Source organism: Pollicipes pollicipes, unplaced genomic scaffold (assembly GCF_011947565.3).
Source record: "Pollicipes pollicipes isolate AB1234 unplaced genomic scaffold, Ppol_2.1 Scaffold_6138;HRSCAF=7277_pilon_pilon_pilon, whole genome shotgun sequence".
NCBI lineage: Eukaryota > Metazoa > Arthropoda > Thecostraca > Pollicipedomorpha > Pollicipedidae > Pollicipes > Pollicipes pollicipes.
In genome coordinates, this window is record NW_023596818.1 from 32,231,083 (window position 1) to 32,247,480 (window position 16,398).

A 16,398-nucleotide genomic window follows, 5' to 3' on the forward strand; every position below is an offset into this window, starting at 1 on the left:
GTCGCATCGCTGTTTTGTCCGGCATCGTCATGGTCCAGGCTGCCGAATGGCCACATGCATGTCTAAATGCTTGCCGCGTTCGAGTGTGATATGTGCATTAGGCAATCCAACTATCCTCTCAAAGATGTGAAGCCAGCTGCACACGGAAAGAGATGTAAGGCCCTGGTGGAATTGTTTGCTCTTGTCTCCACACAATCGTTTTTGCGCTGGTCGACTAGTCCCGCGCCTGCCGAATGCTCATTGATGTGTCTGAATATCTTTTGCGCGGAGGACCGGTAGCAGGAGCTCGTGACTTTCAGGCCAGTGGGTACTCCACGGTATTCCGGCTGATGCCGGCAAATGAGCGAAGCGAGTTTGCGCTGGTGACGATGGCGGGTTGTGCGTGAGGGATGTTAAGAGCGATTGCGGCCAAACTATGGTACAATGCAGAAATATTTTGGGTGAATATTAGTCACCTTTAACCGGGCTTTGCGCCAGTGGTGTTTTCACGGCTCCAGGTGCTGGGTTTAGGCACCAGCGTGTTGTGTTCGAGATTAGCTTCGAAAAACGCGACATCGCCGCGTTTTTTAAAACGTCCTGCGCTTACGAACATGTTGTTGCGTCCGGTCGAGTGCTTGCGTCGCCATGGGTCTGACGGTGTTGGACTGACTGGGTGATTGATCGGCGGTACACGTGGCTCCTTCACGCCAGAACAGGTAATGTGCACCATATACGTGCATAAGCAACCAGGTTCCATTTGCCGCCAATTGTTAAAGCCAACGACACCGAACCAATATCATCGTTCATTCTTCATATCAACCTCCATATTTTCATATCAGCTCGCCAAAAATGCAGGCAAATGCGACCGGGCGAGGACCGGTCACTAGTTCGATGAGTGTGAAGCACTTTTGGTGATGCTGTAGGGGGAGGGCCGGGCCCGAGACTCATTTGGTCAGGAGGCCCCTACAATACTGCCCCCCTGCGTCGGTCAGAGACCCGCAGTGCCTAGCAGGGCGACCGGCGCCGGCAAGGGAGCCCGAGGCGGTCAGGGAAACCTGTGTTAAACCGGTGTGAAAATCTGTGCTGTTGATTGTCCCGTGCCAGCCACGGTCCCCAGTCACTAACGACGGGTCCTCCAGCCCAATCCTAGCCATGGGTCCGTTAAGTTGACCTGGAGTCTTTGTGCCAATTTTTAGACCACCTGAGGCGATCAGGGATCTTTTTGCGACGTTGAGGGTTACTGCATCGATCAAGGGTCGACTGCGCGGGCCAGAAGGCCTCCGCGTCAGAGAGAGGGGCCAATGCGATATAATGTATACCTCTAAGGGACTCCGGATCGACCAGGGGGCCCCACCCCCTGTCGCCAGAATGGCATCCGGATGGCACACTGCGCTGGGACGGAATGGACGTTTAATCGTTTGAATCGACCCGGAACGATAATGTGTAGACGGCCGCCACGTCGAAGACACCGAGGTTTTAGGTGCACTATATCTGATGACCGCCCATCGCCAACACCGCGCTTCAACTCCTCGTGGACGCTGACAGGGAAACAACGAAACCTCGGAAATGGACAGACTAGACCTAGAACTAAACAGAGCGGAAACAGACAGAACAGAGACTAAAATTAGCAATACAAAATGAATACCAAAATAGCATGGATTGACTGACGCTAAATTAGACCTCAAGATGATCGCAAGCTAAGTGACTCAACAAACGAGAAGCGAGCACTAAATCAAACTAGAAATGCAAACGGTGCACCGACTACACCCGACCCCGTTAACCAAAAAAAAAGACATCCACTTCGCAATCTTCCGTCGCAGCGCACGATCACAGCACGGCCGCAGAATGCCGACGCGGAGCTCGGCCGCAGAACACCGACGCAGAGCTCGGCCGCAGAGCCCGTCCGCATACATCTCGGCCGAAGATCTCGGCCGCGGAGCACAGCCACGGGGCTCGGCCACGGAGCCCAGCCGCGGACATCACGGCCACAGAGCTCGGCCGCGGAGCTCAGCCGCGGACAGCACAACCGCGGGCAGCACGGCCGCAGCGACGACCCATCTGCGAACGCTAGGCAAAACACACGACATACGCAGCACACGCAACCCACAGTGCGGTGTAAGTTCCGTGTAATTGTAATAATAAAGGACAGCTTCGGCTTGAGGCATGACTGGGGGACTGGGAAACAGGGTTCGTGAAGTCAGTGAGCAACACTCCAATGACGTGTCATGCCCATGTGCACCGTCCCGTTAACAGGACACACCAACCGGTAGCGCTACACCGGTAGGCCTGCGAAGACATTGCCAAACACGACACCAGAAAAGCACCCAGGCAGTACATTTTATCCCATATAATCCAATTGCATTTCTGCCACATTTAGCCAAACCTAAGAAAATTTTAACCAACGACTTAACTCGGACAATAGTGATCCGGTGGCCTAGAAGCTCTGTCAGAGCGCCGGGGGGCTGGCACAGGAGCAGGGGCCCTCGGAGACGCATCATGGACCAACACAAGAGCGGCCACGAGCCCATCAGGCACCAGCACAGGTGCGGCCAGTGGTCCATCTCCACCATCCGGAGCAGAAACGGGAACATCAAGCACATCAGAGGCGTGCTCACCCACATGTCTCTCCGGAACCGCAGCGGACATATCCTGCACCTCTGACAGAACAGGCATCCCTGTCGAGAGAGGCGCCGGGCCACCCACAGCAACAGCCGCGGTTACCGAATTCTCGCCGGCTGGAAATGTGCCACGAGCAAATGGCGACAAGTACGAGTCGCCCTTCGGTGACGCGCCATCTGGTGGCGGAGGCGATCGGGGTGAAGGCTGATCTCCAACCTCGTGGTCCGCAGATAACGCCGAGCCTGGAATAGTCATGTCTGGGTCTGCGACAGGCACTGAGGGGTCATCGGAACGAGGTTTCAGTCTATTGTGGTGAACAACGACAGACTTTTTCCCTCCCAACACCCTCACCCTGTAATTGAGGTCAGATGGTCAATGGTCAATGACAATGTGATGACAATGTCAGGTCAATGACAGCTTAGCCATAACCACCGCAGGCTTCCATGGCCTGACAAACTTGTAGTACTGGCCTCGCTGAGCTACACTCTTGAACAGATACGCCGCGTCACCAGCCTAAAAGTGGTACATGGTCAGCTTCTTGTCGAACAATCTCTTGTTGCGCGCACGACGCTTGTTTGAGGCCTGCAGCGCAAACTTGTGGGACAGTTTGATCCGCTGTGTGAGTCTGGACAGATACTCAGAAATCGTGGCGCACTTGGGGACAGCAGATGGTGCCTGGATTTGCACCGCAGCTGGTAACCTAGGATTTCTGCCAAACATCAGGTGGTATGGAGAGTGTCCCAGCGAAGAATGTACCTTGGCTCTGTATCCGAGCATGAGCAGAGGCAAGTGAGCGTCCCAGTCGCCATGGTTCTCGTCCAAGTACTTTGCCAACATGTCCAGTATCGTTCGCATCATTCTCTCACACTTTGAATTCCCCTCAGGATGGAAAGCAGAGCAATGCGTTTTCTCAACACCCAGCAATCGACAAACCTCAGCAAGAAGAGTGACAGAGAAATTTGCAGCATTGTCTGAATGAATGCGGCGGGGGCACCCGAAACGTGCGATAAATTGGTTGACAATCACATCAGCAACAGTGGCGGCAGTCATGTCGGGGACCGGAAACACTTCACACCAGCGAGTAAGATGATCACAGATCACCAGAAGATGCTTGTTCCCATGGGTCGTCATGGGCAGGCCACATAGAAAATCGATAGACACAGTCTCAAAAGGTTCTTCGGCAAGCAATTCACCCATTGAAGCCCTTGGGCGCGGAATAGGAGTAGCTCGTGTGTTGCACTTCTCACACCGGCTGCAAAAATCTTTGATGACGGCCTCCATCCCGCACCACCAAAACTCGCGTCTCGCCGTTGACGTCAGCGACTCTGAGCCAAAATGGCCACCAGGAGGGCCGGCATGTAGGGACGTCAGTACACCGGGTATCAACTGTTTTGGGACAACCAGCTGTAGCTGGTCTTCACCACCAGCGCAAGTCCGATAGCAGCGGAAGACAACACCATCGATAAGTCTCAGACGGTGCCATTGGCGCAAAAGTAGAATCGACTCAGTGTCTACAGAAGAGGATCTTGGTCTCTTGCACAGAGATAAGTGTTTCGCAACCAACCAACCATCTCACACGGGTGTACCAAAGCGTTTGATCTCAACACGAATTTCGCCTCATGTAACGTCTAATGATAACCTGAGGTAGGGAGTTTCGTGTGGCATGAACGGCCCTGGTTGGAGGACAAGACAGACCATGGTCGAGAGTCTTGTGTTTGTCACGACGGTACAAGCTGCAACATTTTGTCTCACCCCAATATTGTCATGGTTAGCAAAGAGAGAAAACATGTGAGTTATCAAAAAAATTTCCATCGTATGTCATGAAAGGCCTAAGTTGCCCGTTTAGAAATCAGTTTGAGGTGTGAAACGATTTATGGTGTAGACAGCAGAAGGAATTTCCCAGGTTTAACTAAAAGTAAACCCCAAGTTTACCATGGCTTTGTCTGCCAAGCGTGCCGTTCTGTTAGGGGTCCCTGTTTTGAATCTTAGAATTTCAGATGCATTTGAATGTTTTTGTTCAAGTGCGCGGGTTCCTCCGTTCACGGGCTCCGTCGTGGCCGGCTCTGGCGTGCCTACAGATCCGGCGCGGTGTCGTCAGTAACAGCATCATGTCACCAGCTCCGACTTAGCTTTACCGTCTTCGGCGCATCATCGTCACCTTTTTGGTATCACGATTAAGGGCTGCGTAAATCCTGCCAAATCATGACTTGACAAATCTTAGAATTCCTTCGGTCTGCAAATTCCAAAGTCTGGTTCTGGCAGCCCACACGCACAGCGGGACGAGATGTAGCAGGTGCCACCTCTTTCGGAAAACCAACTGATCTTAGACTGGGGCACACCGCTGGGTATCCATCGTTGATGCTCTGTAACCAAGTCATTGTGACGGCACTGGCTCCGATGCTGTGCATCAAAAACCGTTTCAAAGCATCAGGTGTGCTATGGAAACACCTATTTGTCTCAGGTGCGATGCTGGGAGCTTTGGCATGGCATAGCGATCTCCTTCGCCAAGTCAAGTTTATTGGCATGTTTCTTGTTCATAAAAATGTGGCGGACCGTGTACAATCAGCTCAGAGATGCATCTTGTGTGTGGTCGTTAAAATGTTCTTTGTTGCCGGTTCGGGCTATACGACATTCTATGTGAACCATTGAATTACTAATAAATTCCGTGACACATGGTGCACTGTGCTTCGGTGTTTATCTACCTATTTTCTGAAAGTAGGTGACATCGAAAACTACACTATGTAAACAGATGCGGAGTTGTCGAGATATTTTAGAGGACACAACAAAGGTTGGGGCTGTGTGGAACTATAAAGAAGAAATAATGTTTTTAGGAAGAGTCTAGGACAAGAAGAGAAGCGTTGGAGAATAATGTGGTGGTATAGAGGAGAGTCTTGGTGAGTTGAAAGGGGAGAGCACAGCGTAATAAAGGCTCCTGATGAAAATCCTCAGAGGCTTACCGGAAATTACCTAATTTCCCTCATCTTATATCCCGGTTCTGCCGGCCTTCGCGCTTTTAGTGGACATCGATGATTTCTACAAACTTAACAAGCGCTCGGGGGTCGCCACATTGACCCTCCTCCAAGCGTTTTTCCGGAATGGTTTCTGAACGGCGCAGCGTAGCCTCGCCAATATTCGCGTAGCTGTAGACAGTTGAATAGCGGACCGTTTGACATACAAAATTTAGATGTACCTATTAGGGTCACCGACCTATTTACTGTATTTACTGTATGGCAGGTCAAAGTCATGCCATGATTTCAGCGAAGTCAATTTCTCGGGAATCGTTCAATCTGATGCAACAACGGAGTGTTAGACGAAGCCATGCATCTCTGAGATGCTTTCTTAGGCAACACAAATGTAGGATAAGCAATAAACGTCGACCTAAGGTCAGATATAAAGGTCAGACCAAGATCGAAATCAACTCGCTTTATTACGCTAGGGCTTGCTGTATGGGATAGTTTCTGGTGCTCATTTCGAATTTAGTGATAGCGGGAACCACCTTATGCATCTTCCATAAACTTCTTATAGGTCAGAATAGGTCATTGACCTAAAATTACCTGCAAAAACATTTGATTGTAATCTTTGTTGATTATTGAACTGCAAAACTCAGAGCAGTCTTGCATGATTTTGGTCACCATGACTTGCAAAAAGTCAGACAAGGTCACTTACCTTAAATGAGCACGTGACCTGTTGCTTAGAAGCAGTTATTTAGGACCTGGGGTCAATTTCGAGACAATCCTTAAGTTTGACCTTGTTTGACCTTATTTTACCCAAAGGTCATGACCTAGGAGCCCCAAACTATGACCTGAGTGAGTACAGATCAACACACTCTGCAAACGTGGTGTCTCTAGCTTTCTTAGTTCCCGAGATCTCAGGGGGGTCAAACTGACCCCCCACCCGAACAAAGGGTATCTACCCGGCCGCCCGGGCGCGTGTTAAGAGACCCTCGGATATGCAGAACGGAGGAGAGTGTGGGAAGTACACTAGGATGGTAGATATACTGGTGCATAGCATACTGCACTACACTAGTAGATGATTGCACACCAGGGGAGGGGTAATACTTTTCCGGTCAGTGGATAAAGAACCTTTCCCTTCCAGCCCAAGGTATTCACCAGCTGCCATCTCGCAACATGGAAATTGGACCCTTTGGTCCATTCCGAGGCCCTCAGGGAATGCAATGTACACCGGTCCCCTCCCCGACGCAGGCCGTCTTTTGACCGTAGCAGCTGCAGCCGGATCGATGCAATGGCTCTCACTGATGCAAAAAGATCACTTAGGGCACAGAGGGTCAAACAATTTGCACTGGGGACCTGGCTCTACTCAACGAGCCACTGGTCGCAGTGGGGTATAGGGCTCTCGGTGCCCACTGAGGCCGCCGGTGAGAATCGGGGCTCTTCAACTGTCTCATCGACTCATTATTCACCCTTTCACCGCTATCAATCTTCTATCGTTTTCAGAGGGCCCGAACCAACGGGAAAGGCTCGTGGTGCGCTGCGATGTGTACCAAATGAGCCTTTGGCCGGATCGAGCAGCACAAAATTTATTGTTTTGTATGCGCTGTGATCAGAGGACGTCGTGTCAGCCAGGGAACTTCCACCAAAGCGACTTGTGAGGTCTTCTGGATGTTATTCGTGGGCCCAGGCTTTCTCCATGCTTGGAAAATGGGCTTCAGTCCGACAAAGGACCGCCATCTGATTTGTACGTGAAGTAACTGGCACGTCGACGCTTCAAGCTATGTTGGGTCGAATTAGCAGGGTACCACAGACAGGCCAAGTTAAGACATTTAAGTGTGAAAAGGAAAAAGTAGCAATAAAAGCGTTACATAACATTGCTACAGTACGAGAGAAAGTTACTTTCTTCTTTTTCTTTTCCATACTCTTGGAAGCTTTAAATGCTGTCAAAATAAACCAAATGATTGTAGAAACACGTGTTCCAAATATTCCATCCGAGGTGCTTAGCATCTAAATAAGCTTATAGGACTCCAACGCATAATGTTTTTGAGTCGCGTACTTCTGGAAATCGAAGTCTGACAGGATCATCTCCTTACCTTCAATTCGGCGTTGCATATGATCTGATTTAACTTTTTTGTGTTTCTTACATACGATGGCCACCGTTATGGCCACCGGTACGCCGTCCTGCGTCCCGTCCCCAGTCGGTCTGACAGCCACCCCACTGACGACGGCACTAGCGACCAGCACCACATTCTTACACATTCATCCTGGTCGACCGCGGTGTGTTCCCACGTTCAGATGCTTTTTAGGTGTTTCCGGGCCGTTCACAACTTACGTTATACATTTACGGCCGTTTTCAGCCCTCCCTCTCGAACTGCCACGCACTGTGGGGCTTGGCAACCTCTTACCTTCTCCCCTGGTAACTCTGTCTTAATTAAACGTAACGCCTCAAAGAGATAACGTCTGTCTGACCCTTAATTCAGCTGGAGGTGCAAGAAAAGACGGACGTGTCGTTTGCCACGAAGGCACGCCAACAGTGTACAGTTCCTTGGTTTTGAAATATGCCGTTTGTGTCGCCCCCTCTGCCGATCCAACTACACCTTCCTTTATTTAAGTGGCCCGTCTGAGGCGTTCGTGCCAAGCGCACCTGATCAAACCACGTCTCTCGACGGATCCCACTGCCTCTCAGTGCAATAGAAGCCTCGCTTCTAGTGTACAAAGCTCCCACTCTGCATGTCATGCAGCGCGTCACCACGGTTCTACCTGATCCGCAAAACAGACCCACTGTTTAACACTAAGCATTCGTGTACCGGGCGGCGAGGGCTATTTTGGTCTTTGCAAAGCACGTTCTCCTTCATTTCAGTTCCCTTCACATCCACTCACGACAAACCCATAGTTTGGGTGATGCTGTATTTCAAATCATCATCTGACAGAGTAAGTAGGCTCGCACGACCTCCCCGCCGTAGCACTCAGCGGCAAGTGCCTGTCTCGCGGACCACGATGCCCCGGCCGGCTACGAAACATGCGACTGGCTGCGTGACTAAGAAGTGCGGGCCGAGGAATGACTGCCAGCAAACACAGATTTCAAGCGTCGTGCAGTTGGTGACAGACAGATAGCCGAAGTGAATTCACTTCGTTGTTTGTTTCGATACAGGCACGTTGCCGAAATATCAATGCATCTATATCTCTATTCTCCTCGTTTTTCTCCGAGGAATAAACCTATTACCTCTGTTTTGCCTTTGTAAACAATCTTCCTCGCAAATGCAATTAACAACTGAAATATACTCTTCGATATGTCATTGTTGGTACATGATGATGCATCATCGAACCTCGTACAACGTTGAGAGCCAATCGACGGCCGTTATATCTGAAAATCGTGCACACGAACGCCTGATATGAGCGACTATACCATTACATATTTATTGGCCTGAATGATTGCACAGCTTATGAAGTGGCAGGGTTCGAATGATTTTATTATGACGTCACGAATGCCAAGTTGATCTTGTAATACTCTCCCCGAAAAAGGCCCCTTATGGCATGCATGCGGGCATGCAGTTCGGAAACTACAGGGGTTATGCCTCAAGATAGGCGGATTAACTACACATACTGATCATTAAGATAGCTATTTCAGTTCAAACCCCAAATAAATATGGAGGCCTCTCTAACATTTGCTTCAGAGAGCAAACATTAGAGCGTTTTGTGGTCAGTCATGATGTCGCGCTGAGGATGCCGGCCGTCGAATCACGTCGGGCACTGTACATCAGTGCCGATGGTCACCCAAGCCCAAACGTAGCCCTCATGTACGTTCGAGCGAACTGGGTTTGTGGAATGTGCCTCATTGTACGGTGACTCAAGTGATGGAACGTAGAACGAAAAAAACTGAAACGATGATCGCTGTAGCAAAACTCACATTGACATGCTCAGTTTTAACTGTTTTCCAGACAAATTGGACTATATGGGCACCGGTTTTGACGGGCCAGGTCTCCATCTAAAACTGAGGGTCCGAACAGGCTCTACAAGTGATCAGACAACTTCGGAGGTGGCCTTGCGAGGGTCCACGAGTGGGACAAACGTCCCGTTTTTCTTAAACTTCATCAACTGTGTAAGCCGACGTCATTTTTGGCATTTCCAAACGACATATCTGACGACCAGAAAAGCACCGCTGCAAGGCACCTCAAATTCGTGGCGAAAGCAAGATCTTAAGGATACACGATGCGCTCATTTTTCATACCAAACAGAGTTACGATGTAAATTGCAGATTTCCCAATCAGCCCAACGTTGTAATACTTAAATCTGCCTCTGTGTATAACCCCAATCAGCTGCAAATGTATGATAAACGAAATTGGCTGAGAAAACGCATGCTTGATGCATCGCTGGGAGGCACACAGGTCAACCGGCACAAGTCCTCATCGCGGCGGTGGGTGCCGTCTAGGGACCTCGGCTTCACGGGTACAGGTGGTTTCGGAACAGGGGAGCTGGGCTGGCGGGGATCCGGCGGGTGCGGTACGATGGAGGTGGGCTGAGCACCGACCTAGGGGGTTTTATGGGACAGCACAGCTGACGGGGAGCGGGTAGGTTTCGTATGGGGAAGCTGGGTTGGCGACCGCCAGGTGAGTGTTTGCGGTGGAAGATGGGTTCGCAGAAAGCAAAAGGGAGGTCCTGCAGCAGTGTCCTAGAATTGCCGACTTTGAGTGTAAAGCAACACCCTATGAGGAGGAATTTTTCACTCCTTTTCCCCACATTATACGTGAATTTTTCACTCCTGCCTGACATTGTCTAATCGCACATGCCAAACCACTATTTCCCTTTCTGAGGTTTTCAGATGTCATCTAAAACCGAGCTCACTTGACACCACCAAGCATAAACAAGGTTTCGCAGAACCTGGACACCTATGGCTATGTCCTGCCTCACCTACATCTAAATCGTGTCTATGTATGCACAGAGCACGGGCGCCAGGTACCTCCAAGCCCAAGAACCCCAGCGACCCCAGCCGCTTACACGCATTGAGTTTGGTTTGTTTACAAAATGCATCACAATCTGCAGCTGTGCGCCAAATGCAAGGTTTTCACGCATACCCTTTTTTCGTCTCACCACGACACCACTAAAGCAGAGCCTGGTGCAAACACCAGAAAGGCCTGGTAGAGAATTTTACTCCACGTATTTCTTTTTTCCCGAAGAAGCTTGACCATTAAATTGCATCACTCCCAAAATGCATGAGTGAAAAGTTCAAGAAATGTCTTTTAAATTAAACTTACAAGATAAACACCACCATTTGAGCACTTATATTAACAGGTTTTAAGTCAAACCAGCTGATCAGAAAATTGTGCGAGAAAAGTGCTAGTAATTATATATATATATATATATATATATATATATATATATATATATATATGTATATTTGTGTACCTTTTTTTCTTCGTATCACACCAGTGTAACACCACTTTATTTTTCCTTCCTTTCCGATTGTCTTTAGAGGCACCATCTGCTGCTTAAAATTTTGACCAATCTCTCTACAAGATGTTCCAACTACAAACGTGTACGTATTTCATACATAAATTTGATTAATTCGCCAGCCGCCCAAACATGTTTGATATGCAGCCAAGCGCGAACAATTCACAGGGAATGAAGGAGACAATTTGAAGCACGGAACTTATATTTATCGCCATTTCTGCCCTCTTAAACCTTCGGTTAACCGTTTTCTTGGTTCATGGCGGTGCTCCATAACAATAAATCCGAGCCTTTCGAGTGTCTCACTCACCAGGCTACCTGACAAGGTTATTCTTATGCTGCCATATAGAGCCTGGGGACAGACCTGACCCAGCAAAGATAGAAGTGTTTGATGGCGAAATTCTGCCCTCGGGAGATGTTTATCAAGCACATCTCTTACTTGTTTCGCATTTTAATCTCGATGGTTGGTGGGCATGATCGATAGTTATGTTTGGGAGGTGAGTCGGATGACTGCCTGACAGCAGACCATGCAAAAGACACTGAATTTTTGTTTTTGGAGGAGCAAGAAGAAGCCAGTAAGCCTCTTGTGGTCCATGTAATTGCTTACCTTACCTGCTTTCAACACATGATTGGTAACCAAAGCTAGCCATTTTGTGTTTTAATGCATCGAGTTTTGCCATAACACCAATTGTGATGCCACAGGGCGTGCCATGGGCTTATTTTGTTCCACATTCTTGGTTACTTGCCCCAAATTTCTTAAAGTTGTCCCTCATGGCTGCTTTAACCAGATGTTTTTTATAGTTGTCATGGTTTGCTGACCGGCAAATGATTGTACTGTGTATATGCACTTTATTTTCAACAAAGTGATATGCTAAGCTGCATAGCAATAATAAAATGACTTAAATATTAGTATGTCACAAGTAGTGAGACCATCTTGTTTAAAATGTGAAGCCAACATCTCAAACTTTGTCATTAAGTATGAATAGACAAGCCTAAATGGATGCATCTGCTGCGGCTGAAGAGGCAAGTACTGGCATGGTCATCTAAAAGTTACGTTACTTTTGGAGAAGAGAGATTGTTTTGTGAAGCACACTTATTACTGCCCTTGACATAGGTTAACCATGACAATCAAAATAAGTTGTTCAAAGTGATTTAAAGTGTTTTGATTTGTGTGTGGTCAACTTTGTCTGATGTCAACAAGCATACACAAATGAACTGAATAAAAATGCAAGTTGAAACCAGCCAAAAACTAGCTTTAGGTGTCATGTTCTTATCACAAGTGCTGCTGTCAGCAGATAGGTGAGCTGAGATGACGTTCATCATATGGGCTACTCTAAGTTAGGTTACGTTGGTCAAGTGCATGGCAAGTGGCAATGGGAATTGTGCAAGAATCAGTAACTCACAACTGCTGCTGTGATACAAACAGGTTATGCAGGATGAGATTGTGCAGGGCCTCTTTTGGTTAGACATAGGCTACTTTCATAGAAATAAACAGTGGTATTTTGTAAGAAACAGTGACAAAATGTTCGTTTTCTCTGACCCTATATTAACAGAAGCCAGAAGTATGTCTATTGTGTTTGACTTGGTGATGGGCTGATGTGTAGGAGTCCAAGGTTTTTTTGTTTGAGTGTTTTATGCTTGTTGAATTTTCTGTTGTTATTTTGTTATTGAATTCCTTTGCTTCGTTTTGCTTTAAAAGTGCTATGGAAGGAAATTGAAAAGTGCAGCATCATGTTATTTGTGTTAATAATTTGTTATGCTGATAATACTGTCATCAAATTACTATGCTTTAACACGCGCCCGGTTAGCCGGTTAGATACCCTTTCTCAGGTGTGTGTGTGGGGGGGGGGGGGGCAATTTGACCCCACCTCTTAGATCTCGGGAACTAAGAAAGCTAGAGATACCAAATTTACAGGGTGTCTTGACCTATACGTGAACTCACTTACGTTCAGGTTTCAGCTTCCTAGGGTATGACCTTCAGGTCAAATAGGGCCAAACAAGGTCAAATTACAGGGTGGTCTCCAAAGCGCCCCCAGAACCTAGGCAACTGTCTCTAAGCAAAAGGTCACAAGCCCATTTGAGGTCGTTGACATTGTTTGATCCTTTGAAGGTCATGGTGACTAAAATGATACAAGACTGCTCTGAGTTTTGCATTTGAGTAAGCGACAAGGAGTGCGCTAGGCAGTAAGTTCCTAAAACAAGAAGTTCGACCCGGGCCATCTTATGTTGGCCTGACTTTGACCTGTCATAAGTCAGCGACCTTACAAGGTACATCTAAAATTTGCGTGTCAAACGATCCGCTATAAATTTTCTACAGCTATGCAAAATTTGGCGCGGTTACGCCGCGCCGTTGAGAAACCATTCGGGAAAATCCCTCGGGGGTGGGGGGTATAATTTGCCCCCCACCCGACCGCGTGTTAATGTATTCTGTTTCACTTTAATAGCCTAAGAGGTTAAAAAACGAAATAGTTTTGTCAGGTTCGTGATGTTACATCCATGCCAAATTGAAATAGATATCTTTGTTTGCTGAAAAATCAGTCACGAGCTCATAAGTTCCATCTTTTGTGAATTGAATTTTTCACTTCCGCACGGTCTTTTTGCGATGAAATTTTTCACTCCCACCCAAGTTCAAAAACTATTCTGGCTCCCTGTCCTGCAGAGATCCCGGCTGACGGGGAAGCCAATGGGCGTTATGACGGAGTTTGGCTGGCGGAAAACGGATGGGCGTCTCTGGAGGGAGCTGGGCTGGCGAGGAACGTATTGCATGGATAAAAGTAAATTGCTGGCCAGGCTGGCGATAACCCTCTGTAGGCTGGTCTTCCTTCCCAGAAACTCTGCTTCTTGCAGCTCCAGCAGTGAGGACTAACAAATCCTTTTAGCGTCTGTGTTGCTCAGCAGTTCTGTCCGGCACCTGTAAAAATAAAATGCATGTTGACTCTATCGCAGCTGAATACATAGGAGGGCTGAACACCTCTAAAAACTTCAGGGATGCGAGATTCGATTCGATTACTCGCGGTGTCCGCCCTTCCTCCCGGGGTAAAAAGCAAGCGACGCCGCATGCCCTCGACACCTGAGTCGGCACCGCGGCCGTAGCCGAGCTGTGGACAACTTAATACAAGCATCAACGAGCGCACAGCCGCAAACCGATTTCGCAATGAACGAACGAAGATGACAGGGTATGGGAAAGAATGATCACAGCTGTGAATACGAGCTCAAAAACATAAGGCGTTGCCATCGTAAAAAATACTTCAATCTGCGCTTGCAGCCCATTCGCTTGCATCATCACTGTACAGGGAACACATGTGCAGAATCCTGTCCGATATACTACACATGATGGTGTTTCACCATGTCTGATAGTAATGCTCAGACTCTGATAGTGTTGCTCATGCTCTGATGGTGACACTCATATTCTGATAGTGATACTCGTAGTCTGATAATAATACTCATACTCCGACACCACACTTAACATTGAGACATGTCCACAGAGTGAAGAAAAAAAGGTGGAGGCTATGATATGCAAGCTAATCCTGCCATCAGTATCTCAGGAGTCGCGGAATTGAAATCCACCCCAACGCCGAGTTATATTTTTCCAACCCATAGGCATATGATTGTGCATGGGGTTTATTTTTGCAGCTTCTGCAACATTGTGGGCCCGGCCTAATTGAGGGACGATAATTTGTAGACACCTACACCTTCGTTTTGACCTCATTGCATCATATAACACAATTGCTGAGCACGAGCAGAAGTGCCAAGATTCTGAATCAATGTGTTTTTTATTTTTAGAAGTGTGTTTTTGGAAACTTTTTAGCTTTAAAAACCCATCATTGATACAGCTTTACCTTATGAGCTATATATGCTTGCCATCAGTATCTCAGGAGTCGCGGAATTGAAATCCACCCCAACGCTTGAAATCCACCCTATGCAAATGTTCTCTGGGACCATGGCGTTTGTGCGTTTAATATCTTTTTCTGCAATTGTTCTAGTTTTCTGAAGAGGAAGCTTCATGTTCTGGAGGCTGTCGCAATTAAAACACTGTCACCGGAACTGAACAAGCAAGCCAACCCTTCAGCCCCCTTCACCTTATTTAGGCATGCGCAATACCATGAGTAGATTGTATATCCTCCTATTCCGCATGGTTTGCCGCCTCAATGCGTATGCTCCTAAAAATGCCAACCACCTCACTTACACACTGTGCTATTTGATGTTCGAACTGATTTTGATTATACCTAATCACTATACCTCACTGGTTATACCTTACTGTAACATGTAATCACATATTCATCGCTTGTATGTTGTATGTGTGTACCTTTGTAAATGGAATATGTAATTCCGAAACATCAACCCAACCAATAAATGCCAAAAATCGGTGAAATACATTACAGTCTCAATGATGGACAGAAAACCGCAATCAGAAAGCCAGAGCAAATGTAGAAAAAGCTTATTAAATGTACCTACGCCAAGGTCCTTACCAACACTGCAATAGAACACTATTTCCTGCCTACATATACCAATATATATATATATATATATATATATATATATATATATATATACACATACCATATAACAGAGGATTTGGGAAGCAGGCTTTCTTTTGCACCTTGCTGGTTGTCCATCGCAATCTTTTCAGCGCTGATGTCCTTGGTCGTTTGTCCAAGGCTTCATATTGTGCGCTCATCAAGTTCGGAGTGCCGAAGGAGAATGTTGCCAAAGTTAATCCATTCGTTCAACGTTTCGATTAGTTCCATAATCATTTGTCAGGAAAAGTACTACATTTTAAACATGTAGTTACAATCACAGTACATCTACAAAAGTTTGTTTGATCGTATTGCCATAAAATGCATTGTTGAGAACTTTGCAAAATAACATTTACATGCTTAATGCTCTAATTCCAAACACACTTTCATCAACCACATTAAAATATTACTTGTAACATACGCCTTTTACAGTCCAGTTCACATCCAGGACCCAAAATTGTGTCTCGGCTCAAATCAAGTCAACATTTCAGGCATGAAATGCCTTTTCCCCCGATACCATATCATGGTGATGACTTAGTATCCATCCACTGAACTGGAGAATTTCACGCAGATGTGTATGCTTACCAAACATGCTTTTGACTCAAGCTGGACCATGAGTCTGCTCAGGACCAAATCATTTTAAACTGGGTTGTAAGCTGCGTCAACTCACAACGAAAAGTGCTGCTTCGGGTCATGAGCCTATTACATTCTTCAGAAATTGCGTAACCCTAATCATGAGCTTAATCATGAGTCTACCAATGTTGTGTCAGTGCTTAAGATGGCTGAAACTGACCTGGTGCCGGGAGGAATTACACCATGCATTTGCGAAACCGCAGCCAAAAACTAGGGGATATATACACACATACAAACATCCATACATACATACG